The following is an 8721-nucleotide window of genomic DNA, read 5'->3' on the forward strand; positions in this document are numbered from 1 at the left end:
CACCGACTCACCTCCGCGCACTCTGACCCCGGCCGACGTGGTGGACGGGCGGGCGCAGTGGCCAATCGCTGAGCCCGCCACCGGCTCCTTCGACCAATGGGGTGCAGGTGGGCGGGGCTTCTTCTCCCCAAATGTTAACTCTCCCGCCGACATGCGCGCTAAGGGATGTCAAGATGGAGATTCCCGGAGGCCGGCTTTATGGGACTTGTAGTTTTGAGGTGGCAAGTACTCATAAGACAGTGAAGGGGGGCTCGTTTTCAACTGTGAAAGAAATTTAAAAACACACACAAAAAAACACAAAAACTTTCTAAGGCCTAGAGCGACCCAAGGTCCACTTTCGTTTTCCCAACTTAAACCATATTCTACAAGGTGAGTAGAGGCTCATAAGGTGACGTTGTATTTAGGTGACAACTTCTCATGATTTGTTCATTCCACAGGTCCTTAGCATTCGCTCTCTGTGGTGGGCCGGGGGCGGAGGGAGAGCCAAGAAGAGGGGTGTTTAGGCTAAGAAGAAAATGCTTAGTTTTTTTTTTTGTAAGATTTCTCAAGGGCCTTTCTAAGGAAGAGGGCAGTAACTCGTTCAGGTGGGCTCCAGAGGGAACTTACAGGTTAAAAGGATCCCGGCCGCAACAGTGAAGAGTTTCCATAGTCAGCCTCTGCCAGGCTCTTCCGTCAGCTGGAGAGAAGGCTGGCCAAAGCCAGAGCTGTGTTTCTCCATCCGGATTATGGCTCCCTGGGCGGTCGAGGGACCAGGTCTGAGCTGGGCGACCCCCGCCTGGACCAAGCCAGTGATGGCTTTGACAGCCGCCCACACAGGCTTCAGTCACCAGGCCCTGTGACTGCTGTCTGCATATTTTCACTAAGGAGAAATCATGTCATTTATGGGCCCTGCCACCTCAGATCTGACCTTAACATAATGGTTGCCACTTGAGCTGGGAATACCTTTCTTTTTTATTTTTTTTAAAATATATTTTATTGATTTTTTACAGAGAGGAAGGGAGAGAGATAGAGAGTTAGAAACATCAAGAGAGAGAAACATTGATCAGCCGCCTCCTGCACATCTCCCACTGGGGATATGCCCGCAACCCAGGTACATGCCCTGGGATGTGCCCACAACCAAGGTACATGCCCCTGACCGGAATCGAACCTGGGACCCTTCAGTCAGAAGGCTGAGGCTCTATCCACTGAGCCAAACCAGTTAGGGCTGGGAATACCTTTCTTAATCCCATGTAATGGCTTAGGTTATTCTGCTCTGCACCTATTCAGTTCATCACATTGTTTTGTAATTGTCTATCTCCTTTTTGTCTCTCCCCAGGACTGTAAACTCCCTTAAGGTAAGCATTATTTCCATATTATTCAAGCTGTATCAGTAATATCCAGCACAGTGCCAGGCAGAAGCAGGCACTCAATAAATGTTTGTGGACAAATGAGGTGAATAGACATCCGCAGGGATAGATGTCACTTAACTCTAGGTCAGTAAAGTGGAAGCACATCTGCCTATATTCCCTGATTCTTGGAGCTGGAATTGGGTCTTCCTCCTCCATTAATGTCATCTAAATATTAATCCCAGTTGATCGGTAAGTCAACATACTAGTATATTTATAGGGCCTCTCCTAAGTTTCAGGCACTGTTTCTGTTGCTGAGGATTAATTGGTGAATAATACATATAAAACCTGTATCCTCGTGAAACTTTTATATTGGAGAGGAGAAGGATGAGGAAAAACAGACAATAAATAAGTAAGTACGTAGATAAATAAAATTAGACAAATAAAAGGCCCTGAGATAGCCTCTCCTGTCTCTGGCTTTATTATATCCTGAGTCTGGCCTGAGAATAGGGCACAGCCAACCTTCTTGTCTGTAAGAATGAAGTAAACCTGCACTATCTGGGTTGGAGATTCTCTTTAAAGCCCAGTCCCAGTTTTCTCCATGGAACTTTCCATGACCACCTTGATTTCCCCCAGAATGTGCTTTTTCCTCCTTTGTGCTCTAGAGCTCAATTGTATAGCTTCTAGGACTTCAGCAGACTGTAAGCTCTTTTTAGACAAAGACCAGGCGACATACATTCAAATAATAGAACAGTTTAAAAGCTCACTCTACGCTTGGTGCCTTATATTGCCGCTAACCCAGCATTTGGCTCCATCAAGCCTTTGACACTGTTGTGATTTTCTCTGTTTTCTGGTTTTCTAGAAAGCAGAGCCTGAAGCGAAGCTTATGTGTTAAGACTTCATTAGGAAGTATAACCTCAGGGCAGCAAGAGTGAGAGGGAAAAGGGAAGTGAGGCAGGGAAGGAGGGAAAGAAAATATAGGTAGTATAAAGTTGACCAGAGCTTCAAAGAAGACACAGGTAGTTGCCTTGTCATTCAGGCCATGTAGAACCATCACTTCTCAGACAGAGAGAGAGGGTTGTATCATCCCACCACTCAGGTAGCCGCAGGGGGTGTCAGATCCCACACCCTAAAACACAGTGGTTCATCTGCGGCTAGAAATGGTGAGAGGAGTCATACACAGCCTCTGGTCAAATGAGCTTCATTGTAGTCCTACCACAGTGGGTACATTGGAGGCTCTGTCAAAACCTAATCCTCCTCCCAGAGGAGGCTAAGACAACCAGATGTGTTAATAAATGAGTGACAGTAGTGGCAGCTGGGCTATCCAAAGAGTAAGTGGCCAAGACCCAAGGTTGGGGGTGGAGAGAGGGCAAGTGAATTTTTGGAGGCAGATGAGCTGAACCCAATACCCAAACATAGTTATACCCTGGGCAGCCTCTTGGCTGCTGGTTTAAGTGACTGAGCTAAAGTAAACACTGAGAACAGGGACCAAAAAGAGGACCAAGTTGGTTCTTCTACTGCCCTTTCAAACCACCAGGAAGAACAGCAAGATGACCATCAAAGCTGGGACCTTAATCAGCAATCAAAGGGCAGAGAACCCAGGACCCAGTGACAGCACATGGCAGCCCCCAAACTTGACACAGCCGGGAGAACCTAAACTAGTTCTGAACCGTTCTTACCTGAGAACTGGAAAAAACGGCTTCTGCCATTCACAGTCTCTGTTAGCTACAAAAGATAGCATAGTGCAGTTACCAGGAATGTGAGCCCAGAGAGAGCCTGTTCAGGTTTGAGTCCTGGCTCAGTCTGTGACCTTAGGTGAGTCATATGCCTCTCTGAGGCTCAGTTTCTTCATCTATAGAGTAGAGATAATACTAGTACCTACTTGTAGTTAGAATTAAATACCAAGGTGCTTAGCACAGTATCTGGAGTTCAGTAAATATTGGCTATTTCTGTTATTTTTGCCCCTCTCCCATCCCTCTCTCCAGTTCTTCCCACCCTCACCCCACCTCCTCACCCCCCATCCTATTCCCACAGATTTCTCTGCTTCTCCAGGAGCAGTGAGGGCTGGACCTGGCCATGCCTTCTTCGCCCTGCTCTCCCCAGGGCTGTTCCCCATGAGCCTGAGCCATTCATCTCCCTAGTGACCTGAATCTGAACTAAGAGACGGATGTGGGGTGGCTGAGGCCAGGGTGGTAATGTGCTCCCTTATCTCTGTGCCCCTCACTAGGGCCTAGTTAATTTTCCCTTTGATTTTAATATAGATTTATTGAAAGTTTCAGTTATCAAAACAAACTGCAGCAGCAAATTGGTGTTCTTTGCAGGCCTACAAGTGCCTATAAAGCTGCCATGCTCGGGAACGAATGGCGCTCTCCAGGAGGTCAGTCATGGCAACAGGAAGTCCCTGGGGAAACACACACTGCAGTTTAATATTTTTCTTATTAGCCTTTTTCTTCTTGGCTATCTAAGCCTCCCCCTTTAAATCAGAAATCAAATGGAGCCACCTGCCAGGGAGGCTTTCTTCCCCAAGCTGCTTCACTCTCTGCCTTCTCTGTCCCCTCTCTAGTTCTCGCCTCCCAACTCTGATTCTTTGACTTCACCCTGCCTCACCCACTGTTCCAGAGAGAGTTGTCATTCACATGCCCCAGCTCACAGCCCTTTCCCAACTGTGGAAGGTTGGCTTGGGCTGTCCAACCACTAGTCAGAGGAAAGCATCCTTAGAAAAGATTGGGGGCCCAGGCCTCTTCAGACCCGGTCCTAAGAAGGGGATGTTATTTAAGAAAAAGAGTTATTTTCAAAAAGGCAGACAATCCTGTCAGGATCTATTGAATGCAGTGGAAGCAAAAAGGAGTTGATGATCCTAGAGATTGGGCAAGTTCTTCCAGCCCAAGAATTGTCTGATTTCATTCTCATATTCTCAGTGCCTCTCCTCTCAAACCTAACTTGATTTTTGAGACCCTTCATTCTCTGGTCCCAATCTGCCTCTCTAAGAACCAGCCTGGTTTCCTGCCTCCAATAGCTTCCATAGCTAGAACCACTCACTGCCACCTGTAGGCTCTGCAATCAGTCCTGTCTCAGGGAAGGTCTCCTGGTAACCACGAGGGCACCATCATCTCCTCTTCTGGGCCTGAGGGGCTACTGGGTCACTTGTACATGCTGCATCTTAATTTCTAATTTCTCCTTGTTTTTAAAAACTCGCTGCCAGTAGCAAGGGCTACTGCCCTTCCTCAGAACTCAGACTATAACTAAGGGTCCTGACAGCTGTAGCTGTGCAGCTGGAGTGGTGGCAGGAGCTGAGCTTTGGATTCCAATAGTCCAGGATTTGAATCCCGGCTCTGATACTTACTGATCCTGTGGCTTGGGGAACCTCTTTGTGGTTTCATTGCACCTTGTGCTTACATCTTCTCTTGTCTAAGGATTACTCCATAATCAAATGATTTGCCTCTAGCCCAGCCGGTGTGACTCAGTGGTTGAGCATCAATCTATGAACCAGGAGGTCATGGTTCAATTCTCAGTCAGGGCACATGCCCAGGTTTCGGGCTAGATCCCCAGTGGGGGGCATGCAGGAGATAGCCAATCAATGATTCTCTCTCATCATTGATGTTTCTATCTCTCTCTCCCTCTCCCTTCCTCTCTGAAAGCAATAAAAATATTTTTAAAAATAAAATAAAATGATTTGCCTCTATAGCTCTCTTCTGAAATAATCTGAGATCCTTAAAGAAGAGGACCGTGTCTTAATCATCTTTATATTCTAAGAACATATATTTGATGAATAAGGAAAGTCACCTTCTCTGGGCTTGTTTCCTCCACTATCAAATGGAGATAATACCTGTATAACCAATAAAGTGAAGAAGGGATCTACCACAGTGCCCACCATGTAAGGTAGGTGCTCAATGAGTAAAGTTTCCTTCATCCTTTTTCTCTTGAGGTTGGTCATCAGCCACCAGCACTCCCACCTTTTGCCTGTTCCCATCTCACCCTCAAGTTCAGTTCTCTCCTATTGTCTACTGGAGCTTTCCCATCACTGATTAGATGCCAGCATTCACCTTTGCCCCTTTGGAGTAGTGCCAGCTTCTCTCTTCAAAGCCAGACTCCTTCATTTTTTTCAAATCCACTCACAAGCTTCTGGCTCTCTATCTATTCCCTGGACTGCCTTGTAGTCTGTCTGTAGCAATGCAGATGTACCCTACCATCTGTACCAGCTGGTGGTACCAGTGAGTTTACATTAACATTAATTACTGTGCTAGTCTTGCTAATTCTAGGCCCCTGCCTGCTCCTAGAGAAATGCCAGTTTCTAACAATGTTCCTTAAAAAAAAATCCTCAGTTGTGCCCATGGATCAATGCAAGCTACCATGTTCCAAGGGCTTGTGTCACTAAGTGCACTGTGGATACTGGCCTTAAATGTCTCTGTTTGATGTGCTCAATTCTCATGATGCCAGTGCGAGAGCATGGCACACTCTCAAAAGTAAGAAGACTCTCTCCATAGCACATTCAGCTAGGGGGGCATGGAGCTCCTCAGCAGGGTTGTTTCAGCTCTTAAGTGTTTCAGAGACAGCTCGTTCCACTTATTCAACCAGCCCATTTTATTCTCGTTGTGTACACCTACTACCACCAGACGTGAGTTTATGTGAGAACTGTCGTACTCAACCAGAGCCATGATCCCTCTTCAATCCTTAGTCCTGTTGTGGAATCTGGCCGACACCTGCCAGGCTCTTTCCTCCTCTATCGTTAGGTCTCTCTCTGAATCTCTGCTGGCCCTTCCAGCAATGTGGTGTCCTTTGGGTTGTCCATATACCTCTACTCTAGTCATCGTGGTATATTCCTGATCCAGTTATGGGCTTTGCTCACATTTACTTGTTTTTCTCTAAGAGGCTTTTCAGCCCCGTGTACAACAGTGGGTTGAATAGATATTTGGGACAGGGGATGTTGCCTAATGCCCCACACTGGATGTAGCCAAGTGTCAGCTCCAAACCCACTGGGGTCCTCCATTACACCTTTCCCCCCTCAGGATTTAGTAAATAAACTCCTTTTACTGCCTTTTCTGACTAGTAGGGCCTTTTCCTCACACAGGACTCCTTCCTGGTCTTGGCTTGACATTCAAGTCCGCTATACTCGGGCTCCAACCTATGCTTCCAGCTTTATTTCCTAGTAGTTCTTTAACTCCCCCTCTCTTCCAGGCCAAAGAGACTAATTGTTACTCATCACAGTGCTTTGCACTTTTCTGCCTCCATGCCTTTGCTGGTGGTGGTCTTTAAACTGCGATGCCCTTCCCATTCCCCTCTCCACCTGTGGAACTCCTGGAGCAATGTGCCCTCCTCCAGGAAGCATTTCCGGTCCCTTTTTCTCCTCTGAGCCCCAAGCCCTGAACTGCAGCACTCGCTAGTGCACAGGGTAGGGGCTCACTCAACATTCTTAGTCTCCAGGCAGTGCCTGACCGCAGCCCCAGGACCTGAGAATGCTGTAGGGCTTTTAGGAGGGCATCCAAAGCCTTCAGGGGATCGCTTCCACACTCACTTTTCCTGGTTGTAACTAAGAGCTTCACCCCCTCCTTCTCCAACTCTATACTTTTTAAAGACTTAAACATTCTTTGAATACCTACGTTCTGCTGAGCTCCTAAAAGTACTAGACAGAAACATGAACAATAGACACAACTCCTGCCCTCACAAAACTTACAGTCTAACGAGGGAGACAAACTGGTAAAGAACTCAGTGTCACTGAGAGGATAACTGTGACCACAGAGACCACCTGCAATGAAGGGTTGAAGATGAGGCACTGGTCATAGCTAAAAAGGTTTTCCCAACACAGGTGACATTTAAGTCATCTTAAGGGTTGAGTAGGAATTTCTCACGTCTAAGGAGTGGAAGAAAAGAGTTAAAAGGAAAGGGCATTCCAGGCGAAGGGAATAACATGAGCAAAGGTACCAAGTAAAGAAATGGCTCACGTGTTGATGGGAAGCAACTGAGTACTATTAGAGCAGAAAAGTATAGCAAAGCAAATGGTGAAAGAGGAGTTTGAAGAAGTAGGCAAGAGTTAAAGCATGCATAGTCTTATAAGCAAGACTTCATAATATGTTTGGACTTGTTTTAAGGGCAGTAAAGAGCCACTGAAAGGTTTAAACAGGGCAGTGACTAGGTTAGTTCTGCGTTACAGCAATGCTACTCAAACTTTCATGTGCCTTCCAAACACATGGGGACCTCGTTAAAATGCAAATTGTTATTCTGTGGGTCTGGGAAAGGCCTCAGATCCTGCATTTCTAACAAGTTCCCTGGTGGTCCTCACACTACACCTGGAGGAGCAAGGTTTTAGGTAATGCAATCTCTGGCCCACCTTCCCCAATTGTGTCCACTCACATCTGCAGGCACGAGCATTCTGCTTTCTGCTGAAATGGTTCAAGGCTGCTGTAGCATCTATATTTTAGAAACTGTTTATTGAATATTTGCTCCATGCCCAGCAAAGTACCAGGTGTAGGGGTTGGGATGATTTGGGGAAAGACAAAAAACAAGATATTTTCCTGCCCTAAGTGTTCACATCATCTATGAAGGGGCAGCTTTCCCTGAGCTGCCCTCTCAGGGGTTGGGATGATTTGGGGAAAGACAAAAAAACAAGACCTTTTCCTGCCCTAAGTGTTCATGTCATCTATGAAGGGGCAGCTTTCCCTGAGCTGCCCTCTGCCAGACCTGTCATAAACATGGTAAATGAGACCTGTGTCAGTGGTGTTCCCTGGGGCCCCACCGCTTCTGCAGCCCCATCCAGAGATGAGCCTGGTTATCCGTAACAGTTGTCTCTGATCTCTAAATCAATTCCCATTCTGATACAAAAACCATAGTCCTCCCCAACCATCCTCCCAATTCCAGGCTATGTCAGTTTGTAAAACTGGAGGCAGCATATGATGATGAGTTACCAGCACAGGCTCTGAAGTCAGACTGCCTGGGTTCTTAGTCCAGCTCCACTACTCATTAGCTAGGTGACCTTGGACAAGTGGCGTAACTTCTCTAAATTTCAGCTTTATCATCTGTAAACTGGGAATAATAATTCTTCCTATATCATGAGGCTGTTGTGAGAGTCAGCTGTGACAATACATATAAAGCACAGCCCATGACACACACAGGAGCACCCAATAATTGTTAGCTATTGTTTTTATAAATATGAAAACCTGTGTACATAGAAGCTTATCAAAGCCCTTTGAAAGCCTGCATAAGTAAAAGTCCCTGTCATCCTTTGTCCACGTTTGATAGCTTTTCCTGCCTGCATTACCCCCGCCTCCCTAATGCTGGTCAACATAGACAAGCTCAGCTGGATGAGGCAGCCTTTGGGGCAGGAGGTTCCAGCCAGCCAAAGCTTGAGGCTCCGTGTTGGAGGGGGATGCTTTGTGATCCCTTCCTACCTCAACCCATCCCC

General features: G+C 46.7%; 1 protein-coding gene across 6 annotated transcripts in view; it reads right to left on the bottom strand.

The window, feature by feature from the left end:
* The window catches only part of ERI3 (ERI1 exoribonuclease family member 3), a 132823-nt gene extending 132793 nt beyond the window's left edge, over positions 1-30 (bottom strand). For 4 of the 6 annotated variants that reach the window (XM_014540043.1, XM_014540042.1, XM_014540044.1 and 1 more), the window contains exon 1: positions 12-30. The gene's annotated coding sequence lies outside the window, so the exon portion shown is untranslated. The remainder of the gene's footprint in view (positions 1-11) is intronic. The other 2 variants (XM_014540041.1, XM_014540040.1) reach the window with 1 other exon arrangement.
* Between the last annotated feature and the right edge of the window lie 8691 nt (positions 31-8721).

The sequence above is a fragment of the Myotis brandtii genome, unplaced genomic scaffold, assembly GCF_000412655.1.
Source record: "Myotis brandtii unplaced genomic scaffold, ASM41265v1 scaffold235, whole genome shotgun sequence".
In the NCBI taxonomy this organism is placed as follows: Eukaryota; Metazoa; Chordata; class Mammalia; order Chiroptera; family Vespertilionidae; genus Myotis; species Myotis brandtii.